A 25,684-nucleotide genomic window follows, 5' to 3' on the forward strand; every position below is an offset into this window, starting at 1 on the left:
GCTGTACATAGTCTGCACAGAAAGTAGAACTATGGGAGTTTTCCTGCAGAAAACTACAGGAGGGGACGGAGAAAAGACCAGTCACTCTGCACAAAGAAACAGATCAGCAGTGACCAGCCTTTATTATTATTATACAGTATTTATATAGCGCCAAAAGGTTTTCTCAGCGCTGTACATTATAGTGGGGGACAGTACATGAGAAAGTACAGTAACAAAACAATACATGAGGGGTTCGAGGGCCCTGCTCTTTCGAGCTTGCAATCTAGGAGGGAGGGTATAGTGGCACAGGAGGAAGTGGCTGTGGGGGATGGAGTGGTAGGAGAAGTGGAGGAGATCGGCAGTTAGGTGAGGGTGGGGTAGGCTTCCCTGAAGAGATGGGTTTTCAGGGTGCGCCTAAAGGTGAGGCGGGTAGGTGACAATCTGATGGATTGGGGTAGTGAGTTCCAGAGGATGGGGGAAGTCCTGGAGAAATCCTGCAGTCGGGCGTGGGAGGTGGAGACCAGGGAGCTAGAAAGTAGGAGGTCTTGTGAAGAGTGAAGATTACGGGTAGGGTGGTATTTGGGTATCAGGTCGGTGAGGTAGTTTGGGGCAGCGGTATGAATGGCTTTGTATGTCTGTGATAGTAGTTTGATTTTGATGCGTTGGGCAATTGGGAGCCAGTAGAGGGAATGACAGAGGGGGGTGGCAGAAGAGGAGCGGTTGGTAAGGTGGATGAGTCTGGCCGCTGAGTTCAGGATTGACTGAAGCGGGGATAGTCTGTGATGAGGTAGGCCGGTGAGGAGGGAGTTGCAGTAGTCCAGGCTTGAGATAATGAGGGAGTGAACGAGTTGTTTAGTAGTGTCTGGGGTTAGGAAGGTATGTATTTTGGAGATGTTACGGAGGTGGAGCCTGCATGAGCTTGCTAGCAATTGGACATGGGGTTGGAAGGACAGGTTTGAATCTAGAGTGACACCTAGGACTTCGGCTTGTGGGGTGGAACTGATGGTGATGTTGTTGATCGTGATGGAGAGGGGGGGGGGGCGCGGGCTGGGGGGAAAATTAGGAGCTTGGTTTTTGAGGAAGTTCAGTTTGAGGAAGTGGAGCGACATCCAGTCTGATATGTCCTTCAGCAGGTGGGTGATACGGGCAGAGACTGAAGGGGTGAGTTGAGGGGTGGAGAGGTAAATTTGCATGTCATCGGCATAGAGGTGATAGTTGAAGCCGTGGGAGTGTATCAGTTTGCCAAGGGAGGAGGTGTAGATGGAGAAGAGAAGGGGCCCGAGGACAGAGCCTTGGGGGACCCCAACAGAGAAGGGGAGAGAGGGTGAGGTGGTAGCGTTATAGGTAACGCTGAAGGAGCGTTGGGAGAGATAGGAGGAGAGCCAGGAGAGAGCGGAGTCTCTGATGCCGAGGGAGTGTAGTTTATCGAGGAGGAGGGGGTGGTCAACTGTGTTGAAGGCCGCAGAGAGGTCGAGAAGAAAGAGGACTGAGTAATGGCCATTAGCTTTGGCGGTTAGAAGGTCATTAGTGATTTTGAGTAAGGCGGTTTCGGTGGAGTGTAGGGGACGGAAGCCAGACTGTAGTGGATCGAGGAGGTTGTTGTCAATGAGGTGGGAGCTTAGGCGATTGTAGATTAAGCGCTCAAGGAGCTTGGAGGTGAATGGCAGCAGGGAGATGGGTCTAAGGTTGTTCAGGTCAGTGGGGTCCAAGGAGGGTTTTTTGAGTATGGGGGTGATGTGCGCGTGCTTTAGAGGGGAGGGGAATGCGCCAGTAGAGAGGGAGAGATTGAAGATGTGGGTGAGGGAGCGTAGGATGGAGGGGGAGAGTACCTGGAGGAGTTGTGTGGGGATAGGGTCAAGGGGGCAAGTGGTGAGGTGGGCTTCTGAGAAGACCTTGGTGACCTCCTCAGTGGTGGCAAGGCTGAAGGAGTGGAGTGTTGGGGGGGTTATGATGTGCGGGATGTTAAGGGTGGTGGGGGGCAGGGCGGTTGCGAGGTCAGAGGAGGGGAGCGTTGGAGGGGTTGTAGTAGGAGGGAGGCTAGGCGGGGAGTTAGGTGGAGCATTGGCAATGTTCTTACAGATTGCGTCGATCTTATTTTGGAAGTGAATGGCAATCCCGTGGGCGGTGAGTGAGGTACTGGGTGGGGTGGGGGGGGAGAGAGTAGGGAGTTGAAGTGGAGAAGAGCCGACGAGGATTGGAGGAGAGGGTGTTGATGAGGGTTACGAAGTAGGTTTGTTTGGCGGCGTGGAGGGAGGAGGTGTAGGTGAGGAAGGCGGATTTGTAGAGGGACAATGCTTGAGGGGATTTGGTTTTGCGGCAGAATCGTTCCAGCGCGCGACTGCGTCGTTTAAGATGTTTAGTGTGGTCGTTTTGCCAGGGTTGAAGCGGTCGGGGTCTAATGCTACGTGTGGTTAGGGGTGCTAAGGAGTCTAGGGCAGCTGATAGCGTGTCGTTATACGCAGCAGTGGCCAGGTCAGGGCATGACAGTGGAAGGATACTGTCGTACAGACAGTCAGCTGCAGAGTGGAGAGGGGCCTGGTTTAGGTTGCGGAGATTATGGCTGGTGAAGGTTTGACGTTTAGGGGGGGAGGTGTTGGAGGACGGGGAGATGGAGAAGGTAATGAGGTTGTGGTCAGAGAGAGGGAAAGGGGTGTTAGTGAGGTTGTGGGGGGTGCAGAGTTGGGAGAAAACGAGGTCCAGGGTGTTCCCGTCGGTGTAGGTGGAGGACTGCGTGCACTGTGTGAGTGCAAACAAAGAGGTTAAGTGGAGGAGTTTGGATGTAGCCGGGTTGTTGACATTGAGAGGGATATTGAAGTCAACAAGAATGATGGTGGGGAGCTCAGAGGAGAGGAAGAAGGGCAGCCAGGCGGAAAAGTCATCAAAGAAGCGGGATACGGGTTCAGGGGGCCAATAGATTACTGCAATCCTCACAGGGGTGGGGGAGAAGAGTCAGATGCAGTGGGCCTCGAAGGAGCAGAAGGATAGAGAGGGGGGGTTTGGGAGGACCTGGAAGTTGCTCAGCGGTGACAAGAGCATGCCGACCCCAACACCTCTACGACCGCTCGGTCTGGGTGAATGGGACCAGACGAGACCTCCATAGGAGAGTGCCGCAGGGGAGGAGGAGTCAGTGGCTTGGATCCAGGTTTCCTCAACCCCTAGGAGGTTGAGGGAGTGGGAAATATAGAGGTCATGGATGGCGGTGAGCTTGTTGCACACCGATCAGGCGTTCAGGAGTGCAACCGAGAGTGGAGGGGTGGATGCGGGGAGGAGGGAGACAGGTATAAGGTTGAGGGGGTTGTGGTGGTTTGTGTAAGTAGGAGGGTGCCTAGTGGGTGAGTGAGGTGGTGAGGGGCCAGGGTTCGGGAAGATGTCCCTGGTGTTTAGGAGAAGAAGGAGGGTGAGAAAGGTGACACGGGAGCGGGATGTGCAAGAGCGTGTGGGTCTGTTAGGGGTGGCGTGTGGGTCGGTTGGAGAGTGGAGTATCAGGAGGAGGTGGTGAGAACCGTAGTGTCCCCACTACGGGGAAGTGGGGAAGAGGGAAGTAGTGAGGGTCCGATGTAAAGTTGTTTTGGGGGGGTAGGGAGGTAGAGGGAGGAGATTTTGTGAATGGAGTAGAGGAGTACGAGGAGGAGGAGTACAGGTGGCATATTAAGAGGGTGAGCGAAGTGCTGGTCAAATGAGGGAGGTGAAAAGTTTCACATTAGGGCATATAAATGCACAGAGTCTATCGCGCAGTGGCGGAGGAGTTCAACAGTAAGAGGGAAGGGAAAGTGGTGGGCAGCTGGGCCTGCTGCTAGCTAGTCACGGCAGTCTGTGGGTGCTGTAGGCCAGCGTCTGGAGGTGCTGTAGGGCGCGGCGTCTGGAGGTGCTGTAGGGCGCGGCGTCTGGAGGTGTTGTAGGATGCGGCGTCTGGAGGTGCTGTGGGGCGCGGCGTCTGGAGGTGCTGTGGGGCGCGGCGTCTGGAGGTGTTGTGGAGCCCGGCATCTGGAGGTGCTGCAAGGCCTGGCGTCTGGAGCTGCTGTAGGACCCGGTGTCTGTGGGAGCGGTAGGGTCAGGCGCCTGTGGGTGTTGTAGGGTCCGGCGTCTGTGGGTGCTGTAAGCCGCGTGGCGGGGCGCGCGGTGGCGGGGAACAGGGGGCGGCTGTGTGGCACACGGTGAGGAGCAGGGGAGCCGTTCTGGTGGTGGCGGCTTACCCGTTCTGGTGGTGGTGGCCGTGTGGGTAGTGGTGCTGTAGTGTGGGCCGCGGCTGCTGAGGTGGCGGTGCTGCTGCCGTGCGGGTTTCCCGGGGTGGTCCTTGGAGCCTTGGACAGCATGGCTGTCTGCTTGCTGTGGTCCCTGGGGTGCTGTTAGGCTGCTGCCTGCCTGCTGTGGCCCCCGGAGACAGTGGAGAGGGCCAGGGGCCGTCAAGGTAGGACACCTTAGAGCGTATCAGAGAGCAGGGGCCGAGGGAATGAGCAGCGGCGCGATTCGACCCGCGATTTACGCGAGGCCGCGGCTTCAGTATGCCGCGATTCCGGAGGGGGCCCAGATTGGTCCGTACCCCTCCCTAATGTGTTCATTAGGGGCCGGAGGTGCTCTGGGGCCCCTGTAGTGTCCGCTGCCGCCCGGATGGCCTTAAAGTGTTACTAAACCCATAACCCAGCATTCACTATATCTGGTCTCCCACAGCACACACAACACGGAAGTGGAACATTTTAGTAAGTATAAACTGCTAAATACCTTTTCTCATCAGCAGTTAGAGCAGCGTTGTGACTTCTATCAGTGTCCAGCCGAGCACTTGTTAAAACTTGTAGGAAATGGTTTCATTTTGCTCTAGGAGGATGCAGAACCCCTAACCTCTATCTGACCAGTGCTGATTGGCCCTTTCCTGATCAAATGCACTCTCTCAAGAAATAAAAAAACTCTAGTAATACACACCAAATTGAGCATGTGCAGAGTGTCTCCACACGATATGTCTTATCAGGATATAAGAGGGGGACACTGCAAGAAGGGGATGATCAGGGAAGTCAAAAACAGCGTTTTTTATATGCAGAGGATTAACCCATTAGGTTCCACGGTGAGTATAACAAGCATGCTTTACTGCATATACAGACTGGTTTTACTGTTGTGGGTTTAGTAAAACTTTCATTACAGGAGGCTCCTGAACAGAAAGTTTTACACTGGACTAATGTACAGATCTGGAAGAAATACACAAAGCACACCAATATTCAAAGCAGAATACAGGAGTCTTGTATTTAGACAATATTTGCACATCATGGAGTTCAGCTTCAACAGAGGGTCCCCACTTCCCATAGCCTACTATCAAAGAAAGAGACACCAGTCCTGATGTTACTTGAAGTACTTTGTGGGCTACTATTACAATGTTCATATCATGTCATGCAAAAACGTCTACATCACACTAACAGTTAAGAAAGCATGTCTGCAAACATACATTAAGCAGAAAACTCACTCTAGGACAGTTAAAGTGATTCTAAAGGTTCCTTTTTTTTTTTAAACAACAAAGATGTTATACTTACCTGCTCTGTGCAATCGTTTTGCACAGAGCAGCCTTGATCCTCCTCTTCTGGGGTCCCCTGCCAGCACTCTCGGCTGTTCCTCTTCTCTGCATGCCACCATAGCAAGCAACTTATGGTGGCACATGTGCGGCCTCGATCCCAAGCTGCGCTGCGTGTATCATTTAACAAACAAAGCGCGGCTTAGCCCCACTCTCTCATTACTGGATTTAACTGACAGCAGCAGAAACCAATGCCTCCTGTTGCTCTCACTGAGTCCAGTGGAGTGAGAGAGATTGAGAGCATCACTGCTGCTCTCAGGCACAGCACTGGATCGAAATCGGGCTTAAAGCCGAGTTCCAGCTGAAAGAAAAAAAAAATAAAAGTCAGCAGCTACAAAAACTGTAGCTGCTGACTTTTAAAATACAAACACTTACCTGTCCCTCGGTGCAGCGGTGTCCTCACCACCGCTGGTTTCACCGGCTATCTTCTCTCCCTGGCGCCGGCATCTTTAGTGTAGGCACCCGGCTGTGACAGCTTGCGGCTTCACAGCCGGGTGCCCAATGTGCATGTGCGAGAAGCGCTGCACTTTGTGAATGGCCCCGTAGTCTTCTGGGACCTGTCACGTGTCCCAGAGGACTACAAGGAGGGAGGGGATGAGGGCAACTTCCGCTTCCGATTGCCTAGGTCAGGGGTAGGCAACTGTGGCTCTCCAGCTGTTGGTGAACTACAAGTCCCATCATGCCTCTGCCTTTGGGAGTCATGCTTGTAACTGTCAGTTTTGCAATGCTTCATGGGACTTGTAGTTCTACAACAGCTGGAGGGCCACAGTTGCCCATCCCTGGCCTAGGTGATTGCAACGGAAGTGGGAGCGGGTACCTGTCAAATTTGGGTACCCGTTCCCCCAAGGTGCCAATCCTTAATGGGGAGCGGGGGACAAAGCATTAAAGCGGAACTTCCCCTTTTGGGTGGAACTCTGCTTTAAGTAAGTATTTAGTGAAGGCTGGGGGCCTCTTGGAGAGAGGTGCTGCACATAAAAGTTTTTTTACATTAATGCATAGAATGCATTAAAGTGAAATTTTATATAAGAAATAAAAATGGGTGAACAGACAGGATTTTAATGCAGAAGAGACATGCTTTGTCTGTTCTGCATTAAAGTTACCCACCTGCCTGTCCGCCCCTGTGCACAGGCAGCTCACTGTAGAAATTTGGCAATGCCAAAGCCCACGCATGCACAGGAGTGATGTCAAATTGACCCAGCCATTGAGACCCAGAAGCCAGCCACTCTAAAGATCTCAGAGGCCAAGGGGGAGCTCCAGGATGTCGTATCGCTGGACTGAAGGTGAGTATAGTTCTGCTTTAAAGTAAAAAACCTGAAGCCTTTGCAATCACTTTAATTAGTAAGGGCCTTCCTAGGATACAATCCACTTCAGAAATGCTATGGTCCCTCTGAACAAAAAAACTTGTGTAGCAAGTTTATTCTTTGTAAAGTCAGTTATAAAGACTAACTGAGATCTCTAAACACATGGTCAGGAAGGATTCTGATCATTTATAACAAAAAAATTCTTAAAAACAGATGGACATTTGTTAGCTATTACTCTTTCCTTTCATCAGAGGCACGCCATTTGCTTTTTCTATATGTGGGTAGGAATATTATGCAACACATAGCTGACTTGATTTTCCATGTGATTCTGTAAAGGTCCGATAAATGAAACGTGACGATTTCCAATCATTTTGTTTTTCTTTATTTTTTGCTAATCAATGCCATAAATCAAGGGATAAGTTGTAGTTAAAATTATTTCAGTGTAGCAAAGGTATTTTTGTGATTAATTCGATTTCTGGTTGATATAAAACAGGTTACATATGAAAGCCGCAGCAGTGCCAGGCATCAGAACTTTTTTACAGTATTATTTTATTATTATTATACAGTGTTTATATAGCGCAAAAAGGTTTGCTCAGCGCTGTACAATATAGTGGGGGACAGAACATGAGACAATACAGTAACAAAACAATACACGAGTGGTTCGAGGGCCCTGCTATTTTCGAGCTTACAATCTAGGAGGGGATAGTGGTACAGGTGGAAGTGGCTGTGGGGGATGGAGGGGTAGGAGGAGTGGAGGAGATCAGCTGTTAGGTGAGGGTGGGGTAGGCTTCCCTGAAGAGATGGGTTTTCAGGGTGCTCCTAAAGGTGAGGAGGATAGGTGACAGTCTGATGGATTGGGGTAGTGAGTTCCAGAGGATGGGGGAAGTCCTGGAGAAGTCCTGCAGTCGGGCGTGGGAGGAGGAGACCAGGGAGCTAGAAAGTAGGAGGTCTTGCGAGGAGCGAAGAGTACAGGTTGGGTGGTATTTGGGTATCAGGTCAGTGAGGTAGTTTGGGGCAGCGTTATGAATGGCTTTGTACGTCAATGTTAGTAATTTGAATTTAATGCGTTGGGCAAACGGAAGCAAGTGGAGGGATTGGCAGAGGGGGGTAGCACATGCGGAGCAGTTGGTAAGGGGATGAGTCTGGCCGCTTAGTTCAGGATAGACTGAAGCGGGCATAGCCTGTGTTGGGGTAGGCCGGTGAGGAGGGAGTTGCAGTAGTTGAGTCGTGAGATAATAAGGGAGTGAATGAGTTGTTTAGTAGTGTCTGGGGTTAGGAACGAACGTATTTTGGAGATGTTGCTTAGGTGGAGCCTGCATGAGTTAGCCAGCGATTGGACATGGAGCTGGACGGACAGATTTGAGTCTAGAGTGACACAGTATAGGCTCATTTATGTGCAGTATGTCCTTATGGATGTCATTATAACTCATTGACTTCAAAGTAACATCTTTATTTTTTTATTTTTTACTGTAGATATTTAAAACGAAATCCATGGGATACAAATAAAAGTGTTCCCAATGAATAAAAGTTCCCATATAATCCAGTTACAAGATTTGACGTTTTTGGCATCTAACACGGACCGCAAAACAAGTGGATTGAGATTAGAATGCAGCCCATGTTTATGGAACACATATTTTATTAAAGCCCAGTGGAGTAATAAAGTTTATGTACTGGCACCATAGCTGGGCAAGACGTTACAAACACCAAACACAGGATACATACAGGGTGCAGAGAACTCTGTCATTATATTAAACAATCTAAGTGGGTGTACTCCTAGACATCACCAGATGATCAACTTCTGGATATCGGGTGAAATGGAGAAAGTTCAAAGAAGGGCAACCAAATTAATAAGAGGCATGGAGGAGCTCAGCTATGAGGAATGATTAGAGGAACTGAATTTATTTTCTCTTGAGAAGAGGAGATTAAGGGGGGGATATGATCAAAATGTATAGATACAAAAGTGAACCATATAGTGAACTCGGTGTAGAGTTATTCACTTTAAGGTCATCATCTGGAGGAAAGGAACTTTAATCTCTAAAAATGGAAAGGCTTCTTCGCAGAAAGAGCATAGACTGACTCAAGAGCTGGTTCTGGCTAGCTCAGTAGATTGTTAAAAAAAAACAACTGAATTCTGTACTAAATGCAAATACTATATAAATGATACCAATATTTACAGCTAAAATTGATCCAGGGACTATCAGATTGCCTCTTGGGGGGTCAGGAAAGAAATATTTTTTCCCCACTGGAGCAAATTAGATCATGCTTTATTGGGGGTTTTTTTGCCTTCTGCTGGATCAACTGTGGGACTATTGGAGGCTTTCTATTTCTGTGTTTTTTTTTGTTGGTTGAACTGGATGGACCAGATTAACTATGTAACTATGGATGTGAGAAATCAGAGCTACACAGACCATTGGGGTTTGGATTGTTTTCCAATTTTTTCAAACCATCCAGCACAAGTCTCAGCAGCCTACATAACCTCCCCCCATCCCAACCAAAAACCTTCTCAGATATTGTTATATCTGTATGATGGTCTTTCTTGGAGCAAAGTCACATGGAACTCTTTAAAGAAGTCTAACTTAAATTTTCATTAATATGTTATGTTCCCCAGGAGACAATGTACATGTAGTACTTTTTTACCCGCCTTCCTAAATGCTATCTAAGGATAGCTGTGAGGAGGGACAGGGCACCACCTCTTCCCCACAATTGTCCGACAACACAGCTAGCAAGGAGATGGCTGCTTTGCTGTCTCTAAACACTTGCCTGAGACAAGCTCCTCACTAGGGGGGGGGGTCTACCAGTTAAAGCAGAACCTAGCGAAGGGGGGGGGGGGGGGTCTACCAGTTAAAGCAGAATTTCACAAACTAAGTCATCATTGACTATTTGTAATCCTTATGCTGCTAGCATCAAGCATCAGCAAATAGATTGGAAGCTATATCATATCATAACTATATCATATCTAGAACATATTTACTTGTTTTAAAGTTTTTTATTACATTTTTTCAGTTACTTCCTGGTTTCCATGCCTAGGCAAATGATGTCATACATCCCAGAAGCTAAATACACCCTCCTGCCTGCATGTCTGAGCTAAGGGATTATGGATCCCAGGAAGTAAATGTTACATGAATCAGCTACCCTTACTCAAGATGGCCATTGCCAGGGGTAATTTTTAGTCCTGAAACAACTAATCAACATAATATATAATTGATTAGAAAAATAGTTGTCAATTATTTTCATAATCGATTAGTTGGTCAACCAATTAGTTGGCCTGCATACAGAATACATAATTTGTTTACATATCAGAAAATACAGTGCAGCACACATACAGCTCAGTACACCATCCATACATGTCAGTAAGTGGCTGCGAGCTTGTGTGAGTAGCAATGCCTCATGGGACATGAAGTCCTGGGCAGGAGAAGGAGGTGATTTATATTGATTCTAAAGGCAGATTTTTTTTTACCTTGCTGTAGGGGCACACTATTCTACAAACCCATTACACAGAGCTTGGATGCAGCTGCCAGCCACGGAAACCCATTCCATGAAGCTCTCTACGCACGTCTTTTGTTCTAATCTGAAGGCCACATGAAGTTTGGAGGTCTTTAGCTATTGACTCTGCAGACAGTTGGCGACTTCTACATACTGTGCGCTTCAGCATGCACTGACCCCGCTCTGTCATTTTACGTGGCCTACCACTTCGTGGCTGAATTGCTGTTGTTCCCAGTTGCTTCCACTTTGTTATAATACCACTAACAGTTGACCGTGGAATTATTATTACATCGAGTTTATATAGCGCCAAAGGGTTTGCTCAGCGCTGTACAACAGAGGGGGGGGACAATACATGAAACAGTATAGCAACAACAAACAGCACATGAGGGGTTAAAGGGCCCTACTCTTTTGAACTTACAATCTAGGAGGGAGGGGGTAGTGGTACAGGAGGAAGTGGCTGTGGGGGATGGAGTTGTAGGAGGAATGAAGGAGATCAGCTGTTAGGTGAGGGTGGGGTAGGCTTCCCTGACGAGATGGGTTTTCAGGGTGCGCCTAAAGGTGAGGAGGATAGGTGACAGTCTATTGGATTGTATTCATTTTTACAACATGGTCTTGAATGAATTTGTTAGGAAAAAAACGTTTTTGTGTGTGCAAAATAAATCTTGTTTGCAATCAATGGCCCACATTTGTGGGATTGTTTTGTAGTATAGTGTCCCAAAGAAAATGTTGATTCTGAAAGGAAAGTAAAGGTTTTCTGACAAATCTGTTGGGGTGTACTCATTTATGCTGAGCATTATATATTTATCTATATATATACCGTATATTTCACTCCATAAGACGCACCTCACAATAAGACACAGTTAAGTTTTAGAGGAGGAAAACAAGAAAAAAAATATTCTGAACCAATGGACTGCAGACATAGTACAGGAAATGACCAGAGACTGCAGACATAGTACAGGAGATGACCAGAGACTGCGGACATAGTACAGGAGATGACCAGAGACTGCGGACATAGTACAGGAGATGACCAGAGACTGTGGACAGTACAGGAGATGACCAGAGACTGCAGACATAGTACTGGAGATGACTAGAGACTGCGGACATACTACAGGAGATGACCAGAGACTGCTGACATAGTACTGGAGATGACCAGAGACTGCGGACATAGTACAGGAGATGACCAAAGACTGTGGACATAGTACTGGAGATGACCAGAGACTGCTGACCTAGTACTGGAGATGACTAGAGACTGCAGACATAGTACAGGAGATGACCAGAGACTGCGGACATAGTACTAGAGATGACCAGAGACTGCGGACATAGTATTAGAGATGACCAGAGACTGCGGACATAGTATTAGAGATGACCAGAGACTGCAGACATAGTACTGGAGATGACCAGAGACTGCGGACATAGTACAGGAGATGACCAGAGACTGCGGACATAGTACAGGAGATGACCAGAGACTGCGGACATAGTACAGGAGATGACCAGAGACTGCGGACATAGTACAGGAGATGACTAGAGACTGCGGACATAGTACAGGAGATGACCAGAGACTGCGGACATAGTACAGGAGATGACCAGAGACTGCGGACATAGTACTGGAGATGACCAGAGACTGCGGACATAGTACAGGAGATGACCAGAGACTGCGGACATAGTACAGGAGATGACCAGAGACTGCGGACATAGTACAGGAGATGACCAGAGACTGCGGACATAGTACAGGAGATGACCAGAGACTGCGGACATAGTACAGGAGATGACCAGAGACTGCGGACATAGTACAGGAGATGACTAGAGAGATTGCAAACATATTACAGGAGATGAGCGGTACCCAAATTTGACAGGTACTCGCTCCCACTTTTGCAAAGTTGTCCTCCCTCCCCATCTTCTGGGACACGTGACAGGTCCCAGAAGACTGCCAGACCATTCACAAAGCAGAGCGCTTCTCGCGCATGCGCAGTGGGTACCCAGCTATGAAACCACAAGCTGTCACAGCCGGGTGCCCACACTAAAAATGCCAGCACCAGGCAGAGAAGACAGTGAGCACACTTCTGGACCGAGGAACAGGTAGGACCGAGGAGCAGGTTCTGCTGCACAGAAGAGCCAAGCGGCAGGCCCAGTATTCTAACACGGCAGCAGCGGGAATACCAGGCCGGCCGCTTCATATGACGCACAGACATTTTCCCCCATTTTTTGGGGGGGAAAAATTGCGTCTTATGGAGCAAAAAATACAATGTATATATATAGATATATATATATATATATATATACACACACACACACACAAACAGAGGTACAATGGGTCATTCTGAAAATTTTATGGTATTCCTTATATCTGCAAACACCAACTTCGTAAATTTAAATGCACAAATTAATGAAGTTCTGTAATAATACATCATTTAGGGTCGTTTCACACCACAATTTCTGCATTTCGGATGAATTTCTGCATGTATGTTTGTGATGCGTTCCAATGCATTTTTATGCATGACATGTGCATTCCAGTGCGTTTTTGTTGTGTTTTGCTGCATTCCAGATGCATTCCATATAGAAAAAAATGCAGCATGTTCCTCTTTTGCTGACTGCACTGGCATGCACTGCACTGCTGTGAACTAGGACCATTGAATATATGGAAAACACTGTGCATAAGCTTTTGATGCAGATAAAAAAACACATTGGACTGCATCTGGTGTAAACCAGACCTAAATTATTTTTTAATGAAATCAGTGAATTTAACTTGATATCTGCCTCTTGCTGTCTATTGTTCGGCAGAGCTCAGTGAGGGGCAAGGAGAAGTAGAACAAGAAGCCAATCAGGGGTGCTGTAGTGCAAAGAGCCCACTGACAGAGGGTGAGAGCAGAGTGACAAACAGATGAGCTTTTCAGTGAGCTGCTTTACATTTTCAGTCACAAGCTGGCAGTGGCAAGAAGACCAGTAAGTGAAAGTGAAACTGCAGCATTGAAAGTTTAGATTCCCACCCTTGCCAGGCAGGAATGGATAAATCAGGAATGGAAAAACAGAAATACAAATAGTTTGGCAGGTAAAACAGTTCTAATTTGTGTATTTCCTCTGAGTATTTAGCTTTTTACCTAAAGTTTGGCTTTACATTCACACATTTTTACATAATAAAACAGCTATATATTTTTGACTCAAGTTCCCCAGCACAGCAATGGTTACATTTGTAGTACTTTAATAATGCTCTGGCAATTAAGGGATTAGCTCTTTAGAAAAACTATTTTGTTGTAAGCAGCAGTAACCATTAACAAAACAAAATGTAATTCTCCGCCAGGCTCTAAAATGCAATGTCACTTTCTATTTGTTTCCAGCACATGATGACAAAGCCAAAGTTACTAATTTACCTGATGGAATGGAAAGTTTTGCACATTTTCCTCCCCCTAAAACCACTGCATGTGTTTCATTTTAAGAAGTCTCGTTTGTTCCCAGTAAAGGTGACTTTGCAGTCAATAAAGAGTTTTTCAGTGTTGTTATTGGCTTCTGTGGGAAGAACAGCTGCCAGCATGCGGGAGAGCCAGAGGAAACAGCCAAGAGCATGTAAAATGAAAGCCATGTAATTAAGATCTTGCAGAAAACATGACTGGTATTAATTAGTTCAAAGCAGCCTGGCATCATTAATGTCCCGTAGAGTTTGTGCCAATCAACTTGTCAAGCAGATGATGAGCTGTGTTTAGAGGGACTAAACTAAGAAGCAGAAAGGAAGCTTAATTACAGTCATATGTTTCTTTATCTTGCTGGACCATGTGCATAGTTGGTATTATTGATACAAATACAAACACAATAAAAAAAACAAAAAAGAAAACAGAAAACTGTATCAAATAATTACTGTAATTTTCCTTTCCTATCCATGGCAGAATACTGCCACATGCAGGCTGCCATATTGGCTCCAGGAATTATACATTCTGGGGGCTAATTGGAAAGGTTGGGGAATCTGTGTAAGTAACATTTTGGTGAAAGTTTGCTCTTTTACAGCTTCTAGTTCAAGGGAATTATGGGTTTCACCATACAGATTTATAATTAGGTTCCCAACTTGAACAGCATCCACCAATTCGTAGTGACACAGAACTTGTAGCCAAGAAGTCTGTAAAGCTTTGGTTGCAGTGTCTGGCTCTCAGTATGGGAATAAACAAGTAAACCATTCTTTGCACCCCTTTACTAGTGATCTGGTGGAACATATTGGTTCAGCTAGCAAAGGAAAATGTGTTCAGTGTGAAGCTGTGCAATCCGGGTTTACTTGAATTTTGGCCAAACTGATCTGCTCGGGTCGGGCTCAGATGACATTCTAAGGCCTCTTGCAGGCAGTTAAACCTGTTCAGCATTCATTGTGGCATCTTTTCCCTGTCAGGGAAGCCCAGGTTCAGTGTATGGGTTCAGTGTACAGGCTCCCATAGCATATATACCCGAGTACAGCAGCACACAGCCATTTCTATCTATGGTAGGCTGTACGTTGCACCTGGCCTTCCTACGTTTATGTTGAACGGACTCAACTACCTGGTACAAGAGCTCAATGTCTGTCACTCCTCTTCTACCTAAATGGAAGTCTCAGCTTCAATTTTAATGTAATCCTTCACAATAAGGTGAATGCATGGCAATCTCACCCTGTATGAGAAGGTGTTGGGGCTCCAGATTAGTCTTCCAAAGGGAGATCATCCCATGTATACAAATGTCCCACTCGTGTTTTAGATAATGCACAAACAAATACCTGTTCCAGACAGCCTGAGCAAAACACTGCTTTCCTTTCCAGATTGTACCCCTCACCTTACTGGCTCCTTGTAACTTTAGATTAGGTGCTCATGGCTCTAAATACCAGTAATTTTATGCAGGCCTTAACATCCTGTGAAGTGTTACAACCACACTTTTTTTGTGTCAGAATATGCCGGTACGGAGTAATGGCACCTCCCAGCACTGATCCTTTCTATTGGTCACTTCGCAACTCCTTGAACATCTTGCTAGCTTTAGTATACCTAGTAATATAATAAACCCCAGCAGCTACCTGGAGATATCTCTCTTGATATCCAATGAGTTTATGATCAAAAAAGTGCAGCACTATAAAAAAGTATATAAAACATATTATTATTATTATTATACAGTATTTATATAGCGCCAACAGTTTGCTCAGCGCTGTACATTACAATAGGAGACAATACATGAGACAGTACAGTAACAATACAATAAAATACACGAGGGGGGTGGGGCGTGTCCAAGATGGCGACCGGAGCGGCCGCATAATCCGGAGCTCCGGCGCCGTATTCCGGAATCCGCTGCCATCCGTGCAGCAGCGGATCACAGTGGAGCAGCGGAGGGCCCTGGTATCATCCCGGATACCTGGGAGGTAGAATCCGGGCGATATTTCCGCCCTTCATGACGGCGGACGTTCGCGGCCTGGTGCGGCCGCGTGGGCCGGGGCTCCGGCACCTCCTATCCGCAGCCGCTGCCATCCGGGCTGTGGGGGATCACCCGAGGACGTCTGCAGCGTCCTCTGCATCACAGAGGCTGAGAGAGGGACGTCGCTGAGTGTTGCTGCTCCCCGCGGCGGCGGCGACGTTTGCGGCCTACACCATCTGCCAGAGGCCTCTTTTTACCTGGTCACAGTGAGTGGGGGGTACAGGTGGCATCCTGTTATCATGATCTCCCCACAGTGATTTGGGGAGTGGGCCTCACATTAATAGCCCCAGAGCCCATCATCTTCTCTGTCTGTGGCCCTTGCTGGGCTCAGAGGCCTACTGGGGCCTTGATACTGCCCCAGGGGGTGTCTCCCTGCGGGGCCCTGTGCTCAGAATCGGAGGTCCTCTGCTTCCTGCTTCCCACCCATCCCTCTCGTGTCCTGAGTTGGGATCTGGTGCTATCATCCTGCCCAGGAGTGAAATTTTTGCTGGTTGCTGTGACTTATGTTCTATCTACCCTTTCAAGGCTTGCTGAATATTTTTACAATATAATGTTATCGCAGATGGGTTTGACAGCATCCATGTAACTACAACCCTGAACCTATTTTGGGCGCTATAGGTCCCCTGGGGTTATAGTCTCCATTCACTTTCCAATTTTCAGTTGATCACCCCCGGGAGATTCTTTGTATGCCGTCCACCAAGAAAAAAAAGGGACAAGCTCAGAAGTCCCTCACGACATACCTCCTTAAGGCTCACGAGATTTGCGGCATGTCTCCAGTCAATACAGAGCAAGCATCCCTGTCCGATCCCGCACGGGATACCACCGTTCCCTTATCGGCCTTGGTCAGCGAAAATACACAGCAACTCACAAAAGGGGACTTGGAGTCCTGCTTGGAATCTATGTACGCCAAACTAGCTGCCAAATTTCAATCAGAATTGCATAAAAGCACTAATGTTCTCTCTCAGGAAATAGCCACGCTGGGCTCTAGGACAGACCGCTTGGAAACCAAACACGATGAACTTAGCCTGGCCTATGGTGAACTTTCCAGAGAGCATGATCATTTACAAACGGCCTTTTCACAACTGCAGGCGCAGGTTGAGGATCTTGATAATCGCAATCGCAGGAATAATCTGCGAATCAGGGGAATCCCGGAGTCTATGTCGGATCTTTCATTAATTATAATCAAGTTATTCAAGTCACTCCTTCCAGATCGTGACCCTGGATCTTTTGCTTGTGACCGCATCCACAGAGCCCTACGCCCTAAACCTCCTGCTGACAAGCCGCCTAGGGATATTGTCTTGTGCATGAAGGATTTTCTGACCAAGGAAGAAATACTCAGAGCTGCTCGCAATACTCCAACGATCTCCTTTGAAGGCTCGGTTTTACAAATCTATCCTGATGTTTCTCCGGCCACGTTGGAGAGGCGTAGAAAAATGAAAGAAGTTACAACTGCCCTGTTCTCTGCTCATATCCGCTACAAGTGGGGCTTCCCTTTTAAGCTGATAGTTCCACACAATGGGAGCACATATATCGCTACATCCCCTCCCGAAGGTAGAGCAATCTTGGCCAAATTAGGCTTGGCGGATGCCCCATCACCTCAACGCCCACCCTCCACCCCTCGTATCTCTCCCATTTGGCATACCCCTTCCCCACGGAGGGATAGAAGGAGAGTCAGACAAGAACCGGGTTGACAGGCCCATTCTCACTTGCCTAATACTCATTGTCTTGATAGTCTTTGGTCTGGTCTATTGATTTTTATGACTTTACTAAGATTTGGGACACAGGGATTTTGCTCTCTATTTCTTACATTGTCAGGTTGTATATTTCTGTGGTTGCTGCTGTGATATTTTTGCAATACTGAATATTTTGTATGCCTTGCATTGATAACTGGACGAGTTAAGGTATAACAAGGGTCACTGGACCCTCCTAATTGCGCCCATTAATTCATGGTTGTACTACTCTTTGACACGTTACCCCACCCTGCCTCCTGACATGGCCGGAGGTGTCGCCGCCCGATTGCGGGGTGGCAGCTCTGTTTTCCATGTTCTAAGGAGACAGGGTTTGGGCCCATGTGGCCCCTTAATGTTTGAACTTTTTGTTTTATCAGGTATGACGACTTTTCTGCCTGATCCATGTTCTTCAGTTACCCTTTCAAATATAGAAGATATTAAAGCTTCTTCTCCATTGTTTTTCGTTTTCTCTTCTCTCAAAACTTTAGTGTATGAGGATGGTATTGTGTCGGTCTGTGGACATCACGACCCCTATGTTGGGGTCTGGAGGTCCCCTAGGCTGGATCTGCCACCTGTATGTCTGTCTGATGCAGACCTGCGGGTTTCTATGTCTAGTCAAATAACTTTAGGGGATATCTTTGTAATGTGTACTTTTATGATGATAGTGGCAAGCTCTGTTTATTATGGCAATTCAATGTATTTCACATAATGTCCAGGGTTTCAATTCGCCAAATAAGCGCAAAACAGCCTTTCTTCAATATAAAAGATTAGGAGCAAAAATCATCTTATTACAGGAAACGCATTTTGCAGCCGCAAAACACCCGACCTTTTTTCATAGATCCTATAGGCAGGGGTATTATACCCTACATTCCTCCAAGAGTAGGGGAGTGGCCATTTTTCTACATAACTCATTTCCCTTTGAGGTTCAACATGTGTATCGTGATCCAGACAGTAGGTTTATTATTCTTAAGGGCACCCTTTCAGGTCGAGAACTTACAATTGCTAATGTCTATGCACCAAATTCGGCACAGGCTACCTTTTTTTTAAAATTTTTTGGTGCTCTGGATAAATTTTTGTCCCCCCATCTATTGGTGGGTGGGGATTTTAATCTGGTGGCAAATCCTCTTTTGGACCGTAGCTCCGCCTCGCACACTTCCCAAGCTTTCCCAAAATCCCTTACTAAGAAACTAGATGCCCTCCAGTTGGTGGATGCTTGGAGAGCGCACAACACGGGAGCCAGGGATTACACATTTTATTCCCACCCACATGACTCTTATGCTAGACTAGACTATATCTTTTGTACCCCTATATTGCTAGCTAATTCTAGGATAGCTAGTATTCATTTGAGCCCCTGGTCGGATCACAGTATTATGGCCTTATCTATCACGTTTGTGGGATTGGCACCTACTCCCTTTTCATGGAGACTTAATGATTCTATGCTAACTGATACTGACTCTCGGCAGGAGGTGGTTACATCTCTTAAGGAATACTTTCAATCTAATTCAACCCCTGATATTTCCCGAGCCACACTCTGGGTAGCCCACAAGGCGGTCCTACGGGGCCGACTTATCTCTATGGCTTCGGCCAGAAATAAAAAACGTTGGCAGCAGATACTACTTTTAACCCGAGAATTAGAAGCACACTATAGAAGCCATGTAGCTGATCCATCTTTACTCAATAAACAGCTATTGTCCCAAAAACGCTTGGAACTGAATGCCCTACTTTCCCAAAAAACTGAAAAGGCCCTCCGCTGGTCGAAGGCCTCATTCCTATTACATACCAACTCAGCATCTACCATGTTTGCAAGGAAATTGAACCATTCTTTGCGCCCCCACATGTGTATAAATTGCGTACTAATTCAGGTGCTATCTCATCTTTACCTCAGGAAGTTTTGGGTATTTTTGAAAATTTTTATTCTAAACTACTGGCTTCTCCACAGTCGGATTCTGTTTCTCTATCAGATTCATGGCTAGATTCTATACCCCTTCCTGCTCTCACACCTTCTCAGATTGCCTCTCTTAATGCCCCATGTACTTTAGAGGAAATAACATGTGCAATAGGAACGCTGAAACGCTCTACTGCACCGGGTCCTGATGGATTTACTGCTGGCTATTATAAACATTTTACCTCTATATTGGCTCCATACTTGATAACACTATTTAATGATGTTTTACAGGGGGGTAAGTTCCCCAAGGAGATGTTGTTAGCTAACATGTCTCTAATACCCAAGCCACAGAAAGACCACTGTTTGCCGCAAAACTATAGACCAATCTCAGTAATGAATAACGATCTGAAGATATTTAGCCGCATTTTGGCGAACAGGTTGGCTCCTATTATCTCCTCTTTGGTATCTCCAGACCAGTCGGGTTTTATTCCCGACAGATTTATTACTGATAACATTCGTCTCACTCTAAACGTTATTCAAGATGCCAATTTACATTCCAAAGAGGTTCTGTTGATGAGTTTAGACATAAACAAGGCCTTTGACAGTGTTCTTTGGCCCTACTTGTTCTCTTTGCTACAGAAAATGGGCTTCAGTGATGGGTTTTTGGCAGGCATACATGCCCTATACGACTCTCCTAAAACAAGAATAAGGCTTCCTGGCTGTAACTCTGACTTTTTTACATTGGGTAGAGGTACCCGTCAGGGTTGTCCTCTTTCGCCCCTTTTGTTTGCGCTGGTGTTGGAACCTTTGGCATTGGCGATCAAATCACATTCGGATATTTCTGGCTATTCGTTATTAGTTTCACATTTTAAGCTGAGCATGTATGCTGATGATGTTATGCTTTTTATTACTAACCCGTTGACATCTTTGCCTAATTTGTGTGTCGTATTGAATGATTTTGCTAAAGTGTCAGGTCTCACCGTTAATTTTACCAAATCGGTAATTATGCCTGTTAATGTTCCTGACTCCCTAAGTGCATCTCTCCGTAGTTCTTTTCCATTTCGCTGGGTCAAGGACAGGATATCCTATTTGGGGATTAATCTTGCTCCCAGATACTCGGATATGTTTACGGCTAATTATCCATCATGTGTGTCACGTCTCTCTACTCTACTGAAGATTTGGCATGGTTATCATATCTCCTTTCTGGGTAGAGTCACGGCGGTTAAAATGAATATCTTGCCCAAACTGCTTTATCTTTTTAGAGCACTTCCAGTTCCGGTTTCAAAAACGTTTTTGGATCATTTTCAGCGGATTATTAACAATTTTATTTGGGGAAATAAGCATCCACGTTTTGCCTCATCCATTTTGTATCGTTCACAACGGACGGGAGGTCTTGGTCTTCCTAACTTTTGGCTATATTACCTCTCGGCTTGTTTTGCGCAATTATCACAATGGGCTACTATTAACTCTCAAATCCCGTGGATCAAGTTTGAGTCTCAGTCGATACGTCCTTTTTATTTACCGGGAATTTTATGGTCTAAAATCTCCCCCCGATCGCTTACTTTTCATAACTCTATAGTGACCCACTCGCTGACACTTTGGTCCAAATACAAGGCTAAGCTGAGTTTAGTCTCTCATATTCCCCCAGGTGTTTCATTTTTTGGTGATCCTACTTTTGTTGTAGCCTTTTCTTCCCCTCACATGTTTCGTTGGTGGTATGATCGATCCTTTATCAGATTATCTGATTTCCAAAGAGGAGGATCTTATATTACCTTCGATATGCTGCGCGTGCTATTTGATGTTCCTCTTCGTGAGTACCTTTGTTATAGACAGATTAGGCACTTTTTTAATGCGCACTTTGGCCTTACCCCGTCTTCTCCGATCTCTTTTTTTGAGCGTGTCAGCCGTGACTCTCCTAGAGGTAAGGGTCTTATTTCAGATCTTTATCACCAATTTTTGATCTGTCTTTTTCATGCTCCCCCTATGTACAGGCAGAGGTGGGAGGAGGATTGTGGTATTACTTTTTCGGATGAGGATTGGGACTCCATGGTGGATAATATATGCAAGAGCTCTAGATCTCTTTCGGTTCGTGAGACGGCCCTTAAAGTTTTAACCAGATGGTATTATACTCCGTCCAGACTACATACAATGTTTCCACAAACATCCCCTTTATGTTTCCGGGGCTGTGGCCGCACAGGTACTTTGGTCCATATGTTTTGGGATTGCCCGAACATATCTTTGATCTGGCGTAAGATATCTGAGGTGGCTACCTCACTATCGGGCAACCCGATACAATTGTCCATACAGACCTGTTTATTGGGGGTTCATATCCCAGGGGTCCCTGATGCCACTCTGAGATTGCTACATACATTATGTATTGCCACTTTATGGTCCATTGCCCTGCATTGGCGGTCTAATGTTGTACCCTTGGACTCCGTTTTACACAGAATTGACGCTGTAATGCTTATGGAACGTATTCATTATACACTACTGGATAAGATGCACTTATACGATAAAAAATGGGAGTCATGGAAGGATTGTAGACATTTATTGCATGATTGACAACATCCCCGGTAAAGAATGGCTGACATATATTGTTGATAGATGTATCACTCAATCTATTTTATCATTTATGTATCTCATGCACTCATAACTTTCTTTCTTCCTCTATCTTCTTTTTTTATGTTAATATACTTTGTATTGTACATTTCAAATGTGCCATATTTTTGTTGACAATATCACTTTCATACTGTGCTGTTGTTTTACTGTCTACTTATGTACAATAAAATCGTTTGTAAACAAAAAAAAATACACGAGGGGTTCGAGGGCCCTGCTCCTTGCAGCTTACAATCTAGGAGGGAGGGGATAGTGGTACAGGAGGAAATAGCAGTGGGGGATGGAGTGGTGGGGAGAGCAGAGGAGATCAGCAGTTAGGTGAGGGCAGGGTAGGCTTTCCTGAAAAGATGGGTTTTCAGGGTGCGCCTAAAGGTGAGGAGGGTAGGTGACAGTCTGATGGATTGGGGTAGTGAGTTCCAGAGGATGGGGGAAGCCCTGGAGAGGTCCTGGAGACAGGCATGGGAGGAAGAGACCAGGGAGCTGGAGAGTAGGAGGTCTTATGAGGAGCGGAGAGTGCGTTTTGGGTGGTAGATGGATATCAGGTTGGTGATGTAGTTTGGGGCAGTGTTATGAACAGCTTTGTACATCAATGTTAGTATTTTGAATTTTATGCGTTGGGCAATCGGAAGCCAGTGGAGGAATTGGCAGAGGGGGGTAGCGGATATGGAGCGGTTGGTAAGGTGGATGAGTCTGGCCGCAGAATACAGGATAGACTGAAGTGGGGATAGCCTGTGTTGGGGTAGATACATATATGTGCCAAAAAACCTCTATAAATAAATAAAACATTTTTACATATATCAAAGTGCCTATCAATGAACCGCATTAACATACAAAAACCTAGTGAAAGGGGTACTGTGCTCCATTAAGTGAATTATTATGTATGCAATCAATACCCCATACCAAACATTTTAAAATCTGTGTGAAAAATAGCATATCAACCATTTAAATGCAAACAAGGTAATGTGCGATACATTCAAAAAAATGTCCAATATAATCAAGTCTAATTAAAGAAATACATGTGTCCATTATTCACACTCCAAAAGCAACTGTACAATGAATATCCTTCGTGTGATCACTCCTCCTCGCATGTGAAAATACTCAACGAATATGTTGACTCCTTACATTTTTAAGTGGGTCTAATTTCGTGTTGCCAGCCGTCTGTAATTTTACGGACAGTTTGTAAATTTCAACCAATTTACAGACTGTCCGTAAATGCCCGTTATGGACAGCGACCACTGTAAAAAATATGGCTGGGGATGGCTTTAGAACTGCTCATGCATTGTAATGAGAATGGTCCCCTAAAGGATCCTCAGGACTGCATGCACTAAATATGGTGGCTGAGCAGCAGCTCTATGTGCACACAAGAAGACAACACAGGGTGAAGCGACTGTCACCACAAAAGTCCTTCCTTTACTAAGCCCAAACCTCCTAGTACCATTGAGGAGCACTTTTCTGGCCCCCACTGTCCCTTTGCCCAGCAGCTATTGCTACAGCCTGCTGCTGTGGATGCCAAGTCTCTGACCATCTCCTGTAGTATGTCTGAAGTCTCTGGTCACCTCCTGTACTATGTCTACAGTCTCTGATCCTCTCCTGTACTATGTCTACAGTCTCTGATCCTCTCCTGTACTATGTCTGAAGTCTCTGACCATCTCCTGTAGTATGCCCGCAGTCTCTGATCCTCTCCTGTACTATGTCTACAGTCTCTGATCCTCTCCTGTACTATGTCTGAAGTCTCTGACCATCTCCTGTAGTATGTCTGCAGTCTCTGGGGAGGAGTCAATAGTGGGAGCACTGCAGGGATGGGAGTCAGACATGTGTGAAGAGAAGAATATAGGATGCTATCAGAGCTGCCAAGCTGGAGCCAGAGAGGACCGTCTGACTGAGCCCTACATGGTGCACCTACCTGGGGGGGAGGTCAGTGACATCACCGCAAGGTCAGTCTGAGGAAGGAAGAGGGGGCACTGATGTAAGGGGGAGTGAATACTGCAAGGTAAGGGTGGGCACTGATATAACTATCCCCCCTTACATCAGTAACCCCCTCTATCTTAGTGTATTCACTCAGAAAGTGGTCTGTGGTCACTAGAGTCCCCCCTCCACATCAGATTTCCTAGTGCTCCCCTTAAATCAGTACCTCAGAGTTCCCCTTTACATCAGAGTCTTCAGGATTCCCTTTACAGTACAAGGGGGAACCCTGCAGACCCTGATGTGGAAACTCTACCATGTAATGAGGAAAGCTGTGGACTCTGATGTAAGGGGGGGGGCTCTGGTGACCAGAGACCACCTTATATCAGAGTTCCTTTTTACACCAAAGTCTGCAGCATTCCCTCTTTTATTATTATTATTATTATTATACAGTATTTATAAAGCGCCAATAGTTCACTCAGCGCTGTACATTACAAAGGGGGACAGAACATGTGACAGAACAATACCAATACAATGCAAAACATGAGGGGATCGAGGGCCCTGCTCTTTCGAGCTTACAATCTAGAAGGGATGGGGCAGTGGTACAGGAGGAGATAGCTGTGGGGGTGGAGTGGTAGGAAGAGTGGAGGAGGTCAGCAAGTTAGCAGGGGGTGAGGTAGGCTTCCCTGAAGAGATGGGTTTTCAGGGTGCGCCTAAAGGAGAGGAGAGTAGGTGATAATCTGATGGGTTGGGGCAGGGAGTTCCAGAGGATGGGTGACACCCTGGAGAAGTCCTGGAGGCGGGCATGGGAGGAGGAGACCAGGGAACTAGAGAGAAGGAGGTCTTGTGAGGAGCGGAGTGTGCGTGCTGGGCGGTACTTGGATATTAGGTCAGTGATGTAGTTCGGGGCAGTATGGTGGACAGCTTTGTACGTCAGTGTTAGGATTTTAAATTTGATCTGTTGCGCAATCGGAAGCCAGTGGAGGGATTGGCAGAGGGGGGTGGCGGAAATGGAGCGGTTGGAAAGGTGAATGAGTCTGGCAGCCGTATTCAGGATCGACTGAAGCGGGGATAGCCAGCGGCGAGGCAGGCCAGTGAGGAGGAAGTTGCAGTAATAGAGTCGTGATATGATGAGGGAGTGGATGAGCTGTTTAGTGGTTTCTGGGGTTAGGAACGTGCGGATTTTGGCGATGTTGCGGAGGTGGAGTCTGCACGAGTTTGTTAAAGATTGGACTTGGGGCTGGAAGGATAGGTTGGAGTCCAGAATGACACCAAGTACTCTGGCCTGCAGAGCGGGTTTGATATTGGCGTTGTTGGATGTGATGTAGAAGTCAATGGGGGGTAGGGTTCGGGCTGGGGGGAAGACAAGGAGCTCGGTTTTGGAGAGATTCAGTTTAAGGAAGTGGAGCGACATCCAATCTGATATGTCGCTCAGTAGGTGTGTGATTTGGGCAGAGACCGAGGGGGTGAGGTGGGGGGTTGAGAGATAGATTTGTGTGTCGTCGGCATAGAGGTGGTAGTTGAAGCCGTGAGAGTGTATGAGTTGGCCAAGGGAGGAGGTGTAGATGGAGAAGAGAAGGGGCCCAAGGACAGAGCCTTGAGGGACCCCAACAGAGATGGTCTGCATCGTTCCCCTTTGCATCAGAGTTCCCCTTTACATCACAGTTCCACTTTAACTGCAAGGGGGAATCCTGCAGACTGTGATGTAAGGGGGAACTCTGGGTTGGATATTAACCTGACTTTCATGTAAATGGTAAAATATGGTTTTTGACTTTTGTTATAAATTAAACACATTGCTAATAGCACTTGCTATGTATTTGTAGCTTGA

At 46.6% G+C, this 25,684-nt stretch overlaps 1 protein-coding gene across 1 annotated transcript in view; it reads right to left on the reverse strand.

Annotated features, from left to right (window-relative positions):
- LOC149455896 (tropomodulin-2-like) overlaps positions 1-25,684 on the reverse strand; it is a 159,644-nt gene that overhangs the window by 72,863 nt on the left and 61,097 nt on the right. The window lies entirely within an intron of this gene.

This window comes from Staurois parvus, unplaced genomic scaffold (assembly GCF_062004578.1).
Source record: "Staurois parvus isolate SC_StPar_1 unplaced genomic scaffold, SC_StPar_1.0 ptg000385l, whole genome shotgun sequence".
Taxonomy (NCBI): domain Eukaryota; kingdom Metazoa; phylum Chordata; class Amphibia; order Anura; family Ranidae; genus Staurois; species Staurois parvus.